This window comes from Antechinus flavipes, chromosome 3, assembly GCF_016432865.1.
Source record: "Antechinus flavipes isolate AdamAnt ecotype Samford, QLD, Australia chromosome 3, AdamAnt_v2, whole genome shotgun sequence".
NCBI classification, from domain to species: Eukaryota; Metazoa; Chordata; class Mammalia; order Dasyuromorphia; family Dasyuridae; genus Antechinus; species Antechinus flavipes.
The window spans coordinates 608,547,514-608,560,153 of record NC_067400.1 but is presented as its reverse complement, the minus strand read 5'-3'; the positions used below and the strand labels follow the sequence as shown (position 1 = coordinate 608,560,153).

At 40.5% G+C, this 12,640-nt stretch overlaps 1 long non-coding RNA gene across 1 annotated transcript; it reads left to right on the top strand.

The window, feature by feature from the left end:
• The first annotated feature begins 2,278 nt into the window (after positions 1-2,278).
• LOC127558182 (uncharacterized) lies at positions 2,279-4,263 on the top strand. Its single transcript, XR_007952731.1, has 2 exons — positions 2,279-2,617; positions 3,426-4,263. It is a non-coding gene; the product is annotated as an uncharacterized LOC127558182 (long non-coding RNA).
• Positions 4,264-12,640: the final 8,377 nt, after the last annotated feature.

Here is a 12,640-nt window from a genome sequence, read left to right as displayed (position 1 = left end):
GAGAAGGGAGGACAGATAACTTCCAAGATAAAGTTGTGAAAAATAGAGTGAACACTGGGCTACAAGCAGAAAAAGTACCTTAGTGTCCATAGGATCAAGTTCTCTAGTCCCATCTTCTCAGTTTCTCAGTATTTAAAATTAAAAGGTTGGACTGCATGGCTTCCTCCAGTTCAAAGTCCTATAATCTTGTTAAGAAAGAAGGGAAAAGGAGAAAAAGTTTCAGCCAAAAGTGGGAGAAGAAAACCAATTGCAAGGCTTGAAGGCAGGTTTATATGTTGCACTCATTCATTCATTAAAAATTCATTGAGTTTTCCCCTCCCCCATGTGCCTAGCACTGTGCTTAAGGCTCTAGGGATAAAAAGGAGGATAAGCCCTTGTCCCTGATCTCTAGCTGAGAGTGAGTCACGGGGACTCTGGTGCAAGGCGGTGGACACCATCAAAAGACAGAAATTGACCTGTGACACTCAGGGGACCACCCTCCTTTGTGCTGCTAAGACCATGCTCAATCTCCAGAGATAATGACAGAAGGTCCCTGAGTCTGACCCATGGCCAAGAATGCTCAGCACATTTCCAATAAGTGGACATCCACACTTTGATTGTTAGGAAGTTTTCTTTTGAGATGGAGTCTCAATTTGTCTCTTTTGACCTTCCCAACTGAAGAAGAAAATCCTCAAACAAATATGCAACAAACCAAATTTCCCACATTGACCTTGGTCAAAAATGACTTTTTCATTCTTTATTTTAAGTCCTTTTCCGTCTGGCGAGAAGTAAATAACATTTTTCGCTTTCAGTCTTCTGGACTCATACTTTCTCATTGCACTTATCAGAGTTCTAACATTCTACAAAGTTGTTTTTCTTAATAACATAGATTCATTGCACAAATGGTTATCCTGGGTCTACTCACTTCTGTATCAGTTCAGAGAGATCTTCCTAATTTTCTCAAACTATTTTGTTATCTCTTATGACACAATAATATTCCATATATTATTGTTCTGTAAGAAATGACCAGCAGGATGATTTCAGAGAGATCTGGAGAGACTCACAGGAACTGATGCTGAGTGAAATGAGAAGAACCAGGAGATCATTATATACCTCAACAAAAATACTATATGATGATTAATTCTGATGGACGTGGCCCTCTCCAGCAATGAGATGAACCAAATCAGTTCCAATAGAGCAGTAATGAACTGAACCAGCTACACCCAATGAAAGAACTCTGGGAGAAGACTATGAACCACTACATAGAATTTCCAATCCCTCTATTTTTGTCCACCTGCATTTTTGATTTCCTTCACAGGCTAATTGTACAACATTTCAGAGTCTGATTTTTTTTATAAGCAAAATAACTGTTTGGACATGTATACTTACATTGTATTTAATTTATACTTTAATATATTTAACATGTATCGGTCAACCTGTGGGAGAAGGGGTGGGGAGGGGGGAAGGAGGGAAAAAGTTGGAACAAAAGGTCTTGCAATTATCAATACTATAAAATTACCCATGCATATATCTTATAAATAAAAAAGCTATAATAAAAAATTAAAAAATACTATTCCATTCCATTCCATACAATAACTTGTTTAATCGTTCCCCAAAATCCTGCCTTCTTCCAAAGTCTCTTTTTATTTTCAAGGTACCATCATCTTTATTTCAGTCACCCAGGTTTATAGCTTCAGAGAGCATTCTCAGTTCTTTATTATCTCTCCACTTCCTCCCCCCCTCCCCCATAGGTTGTGAGTCAATGAGATCAAGTCTTCTGGAAGTTGTTCTCTCCCCTTAGTGGTCATCATGGGGTTCACTCCCCATCATCTCTCATTTGTACTATTTCATTCGTCTCCAAATTGGTCTCCCTTCCTCCATGCAAATTCCCCTCCTTCCTCCATCTTCTACGCAAATACAAAAATAATTGATTTCCTCTTTCTCCCCCTCTCCCCAATAAACTTCAGAGCCTTGCTATCACCTTCTGAATAAACTACAAACTTCTGTTTGACATTTAAAGATCTTTATAATCTAATATATATAATCCCTCCTGTTTGCTCTCCCATCTCTGTCTTTGCAAAAGTTATCATTCATGGAATGTATTTCCTCCTCATCTGTTTCTTAGAATATCTTGTGTCCTTCAAAACCCAGCTCTAATGTCACTTCTTACATGAAATCCTTCACGATCTTTCTTTTTTCCTCTCCTCTCTTCTCCTTTCCCCTTCTCTCCTCTTCTCTTTTCTCTTTCTCTTTCTCTCCTCTCCTCTCCTCTCCTCTCTTTTTTCTTTTCTTTCCCTCCTCTCTTCTGCTCGAAAATGCCTTTTTGATAAAGTTGCATCCATGTGAGATGGCTGCAAATCACAACTGATCTCTCCATCCCCAATGGCGGGGGATGGGAGAAGGAAAGGAAATCTGGTCTGGGTGAGAGCCTCCTGCTCTGCCCTTCTCTCAAGGGATCAGGGACAACAGGCTGGGCCACAGGGAGAACAGGACAGAGAAAATGAGCAGAGCTGCTCGGGCCTGCAAACTTTGCTGGAACCTCATCGAGGGACAAAGGAACTGGTTTTTTAAAACCCAAACCAGCATGGAGTCGGCTTCCCCTGCCTGGCCTTTGGAATCTGTGGGTGGACCCGAGCGGGTAGGCAAGAGCGAACCCCCGCCCTGCTCCCTGGCCGGCCGGCTCGCTGCTGGGCCTGGGCAGGGCTGTGCGGTTCAGAAGTTTACAGGACTGTTTGTGTTCTTGGAGCTGGCGGCCTTGAAGCCAGGGGGGGACAGACTCAGAAAGGAAAATAATACTCTGGGGCTCGAGTCCTTCCTTAGAGATTTCATTTTCCCACCTTTGGCTTCCCAGCTCCAGGCACAATGAATGGTGCTTATTAAAGCCTTTGCCCTGCCATAGCCCTTGTGGAGAAGTGCAAAGTGGAGTGTGTGAGTGTGTGTGTGAGTGAGTGTGAGTATGAGTGTGAGTGTGTGCGAGTGAGTGAGTGTGAGTGTATGTGAGAGAGTGTGTGAGAGTGTGTTTGAGTGTGTGTGTGAGTGTGTGTGAATGTGTGTGAGTGTGTGTTTGCTCGCACACACATGTGCCTGCATACACGGGCCTGGAACGCCTGTTTTCTATTTTTGTCGGCACGGATTCGGGACAGCCCAGAGAAGAGCCTTTGTCCCGCTCCCACCCCCAGCGAGGGCGGAGGGCTGGTGATTGACTCTGTCTGTCTTCAGAATTCTGTGTGGTTTTCATTGCTCGAGCCAAAATGTGTCTGCCGTGAGCGGATGGTTTTTATAAATGTGTTTCTAGTTCATGAAAAACAGCGTTGTTGTGTCTCTGAGTGGATGCAGCCTCTACTTTATTCTTCCTTTCCTAGACTTGTTAAACACACACACACACACACACACACACTCTCACACACACTCTCACACACACCCCAGTAACTTTTTTTTTTTAACAGAAAAGACCCAGTGAGCGTGCTAAAGGCTCCTTCCTCTAGGAGTGAGGGGCTAGGCCGGGAACACCGCCTTCTCGGTCATCGGGGGACCTGAGTCGGTGATGTCATCTCTCTGTCATTTTGCGAGCTGCCTCCTCCCCATCCCTCCCTCCTTGGGAAGCTGGTCCATGAGAAGTCCTGTGAAATCCATCTGGCCTTGAAGAGCCGGGGCCCAAGCGTCTGTGGATCAAGGAGAGAGAATACATTTTGCTTTAAGGCTTGTGGTCCCGTGGTAAGCGGACTGGATTTGAAGTCACCAGGGCTGAGTTTACATCCCAGTTTTGTGAATTTCTACCCCGGTTCTATGAGTAACCCTCCATCCCTCTGGACCTCATTTCGCTCTTGTCGACACCAAAGGGGGTGGATCGGATGACCCCTGAGGTCCTCTTCACCTCTGTCAACTCTAATTGGTGTCGAGCTTCCCCTTGACCTACCTGCTGGTTCACAATCCCCCCCCCCCTTTTTTTTCCAGAGTACATGTTTTCACCCTGCCAGAATGACTGTGAGAAAAACAAAAATGGCAGAGTTATAGAGGGCTGGACTCGTCGGATCCCGCAATTACCAGCTGTGTGACCTTGAGTGGGATCAAATGCAATTACATATAGAAATCACTGTAAATATATCAGCCATTTAAAAAAAAATCGGCATAGACAATTCCAAGAGAACATTTAAAAGACTCCCGACTCCTCCTCAAGAACGCAGGCTAGCAAGAAAATCTCCAGGAAAAAATAAAAGAGAAAGAGGAAGGATTGCGTTAGTTTTTCTAATTTTTTCTTCCAAGAAAATAAACTTTTAAAACTTGTGTTTTCTTGTCTTTACTTTGTTAAAAGCAAAGAACAACCAAAGGAATTTCAAGAGCCAGTAGGGGAGGAGAAGGAGGGAAAAAAAAGAGGGAGGAAAAGGGGGGAGACATGGAGGAGGGAGAAAGAGAAGAGGAGGAGGAAGAGGAAGAGGATGGGGAGGAGGACAGCTGAGATTTGGAAGAAAACTGAATTTTTCTCCGGGAAGGGAACAAGAGGCAAGTGAAAACCAGCTGTAATAGCATTTAAATAATGAGGCCCATTACCGCAGCGCTGCAAAAGAGCACTAGAGTGTGGGAGAGAGATATTCCATGTTTTCACAACGGGAAAACTGTCAGGTTTTTGCTCTTCATCTTTCCAGTGATCCGTTCCAGCATCTGCCTTTGCTTCCAGCTGTGCGGATGAGGGACGCAACTTTGGCGACTGACTCGATTTCTTCAGATGTATTTTCCCGACAGGCATTTCTGCTTGGAACTGGTTCCTCTAAATCCCGGCTATATTCCTTCTGAGACCCCTGAGAGTCCCCATTTCCCCATGCACACGGACCTTTCCACTCTCAATCCTTTTCCCATTTCTGGTTTGCTTTGGGCTGGGCTCCAAACCTCTGACAGGGAGAGAGGAGGAGGGAAGGCTCTCACCCTTGGAGTCATGTAAGGTTGGACTTTCCTAAGAGGACAAATGCAGAAGGGCAGTCCTTCCCTCGACCCAGCTGAGAGGGCCCTACAGAACCCCTCTCTCCAGAGACAAACAGCCTGCAGGGAGGCAGGAGTAAACCATGGGTTCTAATTCTGCCCCTTATCCCTACCAACTGGGAGATCATGGGATCAGTCTCATTTTTCCTCATGAATGAAATAGGGTTGGGAGAGAGTCTCAGTAATATCTTCTTCTTGGGGCCCTCGTGAATCTTTTTTTCCTCTTTTGGCAATTGGGGTTAAGTGACTTGCCCAGGGTCACACAGCCAGCAAGTGTTAAGTGTCTGAGACCAAATTTGAACTCAGGTCCTCCTGACTTCAGGACCAGTGCTCTATCCACTACGCCACCCAACCGCTCAGGACCTTGTGAATCTTATAGGAAATAAAGTATTTGAAGTAGCTGCAAACTTTAAAACATCAGTTATCCTGGATCCAAGTAAAACCAATCCCATTTTAGCCTCTGCCCCAGAGAAGCCTCCTGAGATTGAATGACAGAGAGATTTAGTCATGTCCCACTTAAGATCTTCTCTACAGAGAATCGGGGTCCCAGTGGCCCATCCCTCCCTGATGCCCACTTATTGTACACAGATTTATTTACCTCATCACTTGGTGGTGTCTAATCTCACACTCTTTGGGGGGCAAGTCTCTAAAAGCACCCAGTATCTCCCTCACACCTTCTTTGTATGTAAATCTACATATATACGATGTACACATATGCATATATACATACATGCGTGTATATATGCATACATGTGTATATATATGTATATGTATATATACATACACATTTAGTCTCTTAATGAGCATTTGGTAGTCAATAGGTGCTTCGGATGTAAAACAAAAAAGGAAAAAGCCCCTGAATTCTGTTGGGAGAAGGGGACAATGGGTACCTAGAAAATTAAATAAGAATCACATACCCGTAGATACCCAGTGATTTCTGAGGCTGGGCAAGGCACTGGCAACTGAGGGATTAGGAAAAACTCCCTGCAGAAGATGACACTTGATCTGAGCTTTGAGGGAAGTTAGATGTTCTGAGAGGAGGAGGGAATGTAATCCAGGAACAGGAGAACAGTCTACACAAAGGTATCCAAATAGGAATGGAATATTCTGCAAGGAGAAGAACAAACAGAGCAGTTTCTCTGGAGCATGGAAGAGAAGAACGTGACATAAATTTGAAAAGGTGCATCAGAACCTATCACATTATGAAAGACTTTAACTTGACTGATGGTTGTTACATTGAAAAAATATATATACATATATATTTTTAAATATTTTTATTATCTTTTTTATTTACAAGTTATATGCATGGGTAATTTTATAGTATTGACACTTGCCAAACCTTTTGTTCCAACTTTTCCCCTTCTTCCCCCATCCCCTCCCCCAGATGGCAGGTTGACCAATACACGTTAAATGTTAAAGTATAAGTTAAATACAATATATGTACACATGTCCATACACTTATTTTGCTGCACAAGAAGAATCAGACTCTGAAACTGTGTACAATTAGTCTGTGAAGGAAATCAAAAATGCAGGTGGACAAAAATAGAGGGATTGGGAATTCTATGTAATGGTTCATAATCATCTCCCAGAGTTCTTTCACTGGTTGTAGCTGGTTCAGTTCATTACTGCTCTATTGGAACTAATTTGGTTCATCTCATTGTTGAAGAGGGCCCCGTCCATCAGAATTGATCATCATATAGTATTGTTGTTGAAGTACATGATGATCTCTTGGTCCTGCTCATTTCACTCAGCATCAGTTCCTGTCAGTCTCTCCAGGCCTTTCTGAAATCATCCTGCTGGTCATTTCTTTTTTTTTTATTTTTTTATTTTTTTTTAATTTTTATTTAATAATTACTTTATATTGACACTCGTTTCTGTTCCAATTTTTTTTCCCTCCCTCCCTCCACCCCCTCCCCTAGATGGCAAGCAGTCCTTTATATGTTGGATATGTTGCAGTATATCCTAGATACAATATATGTTTGCAGAACCGAACAGTTCTCTTGTTGCATAGGGAGAATTGGATTCAGAAGGTAGAAATAACCCGGGAAGAAAAACAAAAATGCAGATAGTTTACATTCGTTTCCCAGTGTTCGTTCTGGTCATTTCTTGCAGAACAATAATATTCCATAACATTCATATACCATAATTTACCCAGCCATTCTCCAATTGATGGGCATCCATTCATTTTCCAGTTTCTAGCCACTACAAACAGGGCTGCTACAAACATTTTGGCACATACAGGTCCCTTTCCCTTCTTTAGTATTTCTTTGGGATATAAGCTCAATAGAAACACTGATGGATCAAAGGGTATGCACAATTTGATAATTTTTTGGGCATAATTCCAGATTGCTCTCCAGAATGGTTGGATTCGTTCACAACTCCACCAACAATGCAATAGTGTCCCAGTTTTCCCGCATCCCCTCCAACATTCATCATTATTTTTTCCTGTCATCTTAGCCAATCTGACAGGTGTGTAGTGGTATCTCAGAGTTGTCTTAATTTGCATTTCTCTGCTCAATAATGATTTGGAACACTCTTTCATATGAGTGGTAATAGTTTCAATTTCATCCTCTGAAAATTGTCTATTCATATCCTTTGACCATTTATCAATTGGAGAATGGCTTGATTTCTTATAAATTTGAGTCAGTTCTCTATATATTTTGGAAATGAGGCCTTTATCAGGACCTTTAACTGTGAAAATGTTTTCCCAGTTTGTTGCTTCCCTTCTAATCTTGTTTGCATTAGTTTTATTTGTACAAAGGCTTTTTTAATTTGATGTAATCGAAATTTTCTATTTTGTGATCAGTAATGGTCTCTAGTTCATCTTTGGTCACAAATTTCTTTCTCCTCCACAAGTCTGAGAGATAAACTATTCTATGTTCCTCTAATTTATTTATAATCTCGTTCTTTATGCCTAGGTCATAGACCCATTTTGATCTTATCTTGGTATATGGTGTTAAGTGTGGGTCCATGCCTAATTTCTGCCATACTAATTTCCAATTATCCCAGCAGTTTTTATCAAATAATGAATTCTTTTCCAGAAGTTAGGGGCTTTGGGTTTGTCAAACACTAGATTGCTATAATTGACTATTCTGTCTTGTGAACCTAGCCTTTTCCACTGATCCACTAATCTATTTCTTCTGCTGGTCATTTCTTATCAAACAATAATATTCCATGATATTCATACACCACAGTTTATTCAGCCATTCTCCAACTGATGGGCATCCACTCAATGTCCAGTTTCTGGCCACTACAAACAGGGCTACCACAAACATTCATGCACATGCAGGTCCCTGAAAATATATTTTTTAAGGGATCTGGTCTTCTTTGTGCTTAAATGCGCCCATCCCTAGTTAGCCAGTTCATAAATAAGCAGGTATGGAAGCTCTTCCTGACCATAACATACTAGAAGGACGAATTAATGTGCCCTACCCCTGCCTATATCATTAAAACGGGACCTACTGCACTGGGAGATGACATTAGGTTTCCTTGAACTGCACGAGGCCTCTGGAATGAGATCCATGATAATGCATGTACCAGGAAAAACCAAGTGATGAAGAATGCCTATTGACTCCTCTATCTTGGGCTGAGACAGTGATCAGGACCCGGATTTGAACAGGAGAACAGGCCAGATTGCTTTTGAGAAACTGCAAAATTTGCAAACTTAAACAAAGATCCACTTCTCAAATTCATTTTTTTTTTCAAGGAATAAAAATCTCTTTTTACTCCTTCCCTCCCAATGGGGAAACAAAAGGAAAAACAAAACTTTTGTTAACAAATGCAGCAAAACAAAAGTCCATATTGGCCTAGAACAAGAAGAAAGTTTCAGTCTGCATCTGTTTGTCACAAGGTGGGTAGGATATTTCTTTCCTGATCCTTCTCATGAATCTTGGTGGGTCACTTGTGGGGATTAGAGTTCTTAAATCTTACAAAATTGTTTGTCTTAGGGGCAGCTAGGTGGCGCAGTGAACAAAGCACCAGCCTTGAAGGCAGGAGGACCCGAGTTCAAATCTGCCCTCAGACACTTAACACTTCCTAGCTGTGTGAACCTGGCCAAATCACTTATTCCCAATTGCTTCAGCAAAAAAAAAATAATAATCAATAATAAAATAAATAAATAACAATATTGTCTTTACGATGTTGTTGTTACTGTATAATTTATTCTCCTAATTCTATTCACTTCACTCTGCATCAGTTCATTTACAAGTCTTCTCAGGTTTTTCTGAAATCCTCCTTTTCATTATTTCTTATATCAAAATAGTATTCCATTACATTTATATACTTGTTTCCCTGTTCCCCAATAGATAGTCAATCCCTTAGTTTCCAGTTCTTTGCCAATACAAAATAAGTTGGTACAGATATTTTGTGCACACTGGTCTTTTCCCTCTTCCTTTCATCTCTTTTGGAATAGGCCTATTTGTGGTATATTAAATCATGAATTCTTTTCCCAGAAGTTAGGGGCTTTGGGTTTGTCAAACACTAGATTGCTATAATTGACTATTCTGTCTTGTGAACCTAGCCTTTTCCACTGATCCACTAATCTATTTCTTCTGCTGGTCATTTCTTACCAAACAATAATATTCCATGATATTCATACACCACAATTTATTCAGCCATTCTCCAACTGATGGGCATCCACTCAGTTTCCAGTTTCTGGCCACTACAAACAGGGCTGCCACAAACATTCGTGCACGTGCAGGTCCCTGAAAATATATTTTTTAAGGGATCTGGTCTTCTTGGTGCTTAAATGCGCCCATCCCTAGTTAGCCAGTTCATAAATAAGCAGGTATGGAAGCTTTTCCTGACCATAACATACTAGAAGGACGAATTAATGTGCCCTACCCCTGCCTATATCATTAAAACGGGACCTACTGCACTGGGAGATGACATTAGGTTTCCTTGAACTGCACGAGGCCTCTGGAATGAGATCCATGATAATGCATATACCAGGAAAAACCAAGTGATGAAGAATGCCTATTGACTCCTCTATTTTGGGCTGAGACAGTGATCAGGACCCAGATTTGAACAGGAGAACAGGCCAGATTGCCTTTGAGAAACTGCAAAATTTGCAAACTTATTTTTTTTTATTTTTTTAAATTTTTATTTAATAATTACTTTATATTGACAGAATCCATGTCAGGGTAATTTTTTTTTACAACATTATCCCTTGCACTCATTTCTGTTCCGATTTTTCCCCTCCCTCCCTCCACCTTCTCCCCTAGATGGCAAGCAGTCCTATATATGTTGGATATGTTGCAGTATATCCTAGATACAATATATGTTTGCAGAACCGAACAGTTCTCTTGTTGCATAGGGAGAATTGGATTCAGAAGGTAAAAATAACCCGGGAAGAAAAACAAAAATGCAAATAGTTCGCATCCGTTTCCCAGTGTTCTTTCTTTGGGTGTAGCTGCTTCTGTCCGTCATTTATCAATTGAAACTCAGGTCTCTTTGTCAAAGAAATCCACTTCCATCAGAATACATCCTCAAACAGTATCGTTGTTGAGGTATATAATGATCTCCTGGTTCTGCTCATTTCACTTAGCATCAGTTCATGTAAGTCTCGCCAGTCCTCTCTGTATTCATTCTGCTGGTCATTTCTTACAGAACAATAATATTCCATAACATTCATATACCACAAAAATTTGCAAACTAAAACAAAGATCCACTTCTCAAATTCATTTTTTTTTCAATGAATAAAAATCTCTTTTTACTCCTTCCCTCTCAATGGGGAAACAAAAGGAAAAACAAAACTTTTGTAACAAATGCAGCAAAACAAAAGTCCATATTGGCCTAGAACAAGAAGAAAGTTTCAGTCTGCAGCCTGAGTTTGGCATCTGTTTGTCACAAGGTGGGTAGGATATTTCCTTCCTGATCCTTCTCATGAATCTTGGTGGGTCACTTGTGGGGATTAGAGTTCTTAAATCTTACAAAATTGTTTGTCTTAGGGGCAGCTAGGTGGCGCAGTGAACAAAGCACCAGCCCTGAAGGCAGGAGGACCCGAGTTCAAATCTGCCCTCAGACACTTAACACTTCCTAGCTGTGTGAGCCTGGGCAAATCACTTATTCCCAATTGCTTCAGCAAAAAAAAATAATAATCAATAATAAAATAAATAAATAACAATATTGTCTTTACGATGTTGTTGTTACTGTATAATTTATTCTCCTAATTCTATTCATTTCACTCTGCATCAGTTCATTTACAAGTCTTCTCAGGTTTTTCTGAAATCCTCCTTTTCATTATTTCTTATATCAAAATAGTATTCCATTACATTTATATACTTGTTTCCCTGTTCCCCAATAGATAGTCAATCCCTTAGTTTCCAGTTCTTTGCCAATACAAAATAAGTTGGTACAGATATTTTGTGCACACTGGTCTTTTCCCTCTTCCTTTCATCTCTTTTGGAATAGGCCTATTTGTGGTATATTAAATCATATCTAAAAATTAGTAACGTTGGGGGCATAATTGCAAATTACCTTCCAGATTGGTTAGATTAATTCACAAGTCTACCAATAGTTTTTTTTTTAAGCTTTTTATTTTCAAAACATATTCATGGATAATTTTTCAGCACTGATCTTTGCAAAACTTTGTGTTCCAAATTGTCCTATCCTTCCCCCATACCCTCCCCTACATGGCAGGTAATCCAATATATGTTACATATACCAATAGTGTTTTAATGTGCCTGTTGTCCCACAGTCGTTTTGTCATTTTTCTTTTTTGGTTCATTTATTAATCCGAAGAGCATGACATTGAAACTCAGGGTTGCTAATGAAGACTCATTAAAAAAATAGTGATTGAGAGTGAAGTGATTTCATTGGTCTAAGTAAAAACAAATATAAAGTATAATGTGTCTAATATATAAGATAAATATAAATATCAATTCTAGATGAAGAAACTCTCGTTGTCAATGCATGTTGGGATCTTTTTCTGCAACTTAAAATCTTAGAGTTACCAAGAGAACTTGGAGATTAGGTGATGTACCCAGGGTCACAGAGTAAGTTTGTGGAAGAGATGGAATTAGGATCCAAATCTTCCTAGTTTCGAGGACAGTCTTCTCTATCCACCATCAGGCTGCTCCTCATTTTAAAAATATAATTTGTTAATGATGTATTTTACTTTTAAACATTTAACATCTTTCATTGCATCATCCCATGCCCCTTCCCAGAGATCCATCTCTGAAAATAATGAAGAAAAAAGTTCTAGAAAACTAGCAAACTCAACAACAACAACAAAAGTCAGGTGACATGTATTTGACTTCAGTTGTTTTGATTTTGTTCATTCTATTTCCATGATTGCAATCCTTGTGTGTATTTTGTTCCCGGTTGTGTTTGCTCTGCTTTGTATCGGTTGTTTTCCCATCGTTTTTGTGTGTCCCAACTGGCTTAGCCATTTGCCAATTAATGGTGGATCCATCATTTTAGCACAACTTAGCAAAACAGAACATCACAGCTCTTGAAGAACTGACATGGAGAGTCACCCAAAGGCGACCGAGAGGCACATAGTGGGTGTGAGCAGGCTGCGAACAGAGAGGGGGAAAGAACGGAAATAATTTGTTGTTCAGTCATTTTTTGGTCTTGTCCAACTCTTCATGATCCCATTTGGGGTTTTCTTGGCAGATACTAGAGTGGTTTGCCATTTCCTTCTACAGATGAGAAATTGAGGTGAACAGCGTTAAGTGACTCACCC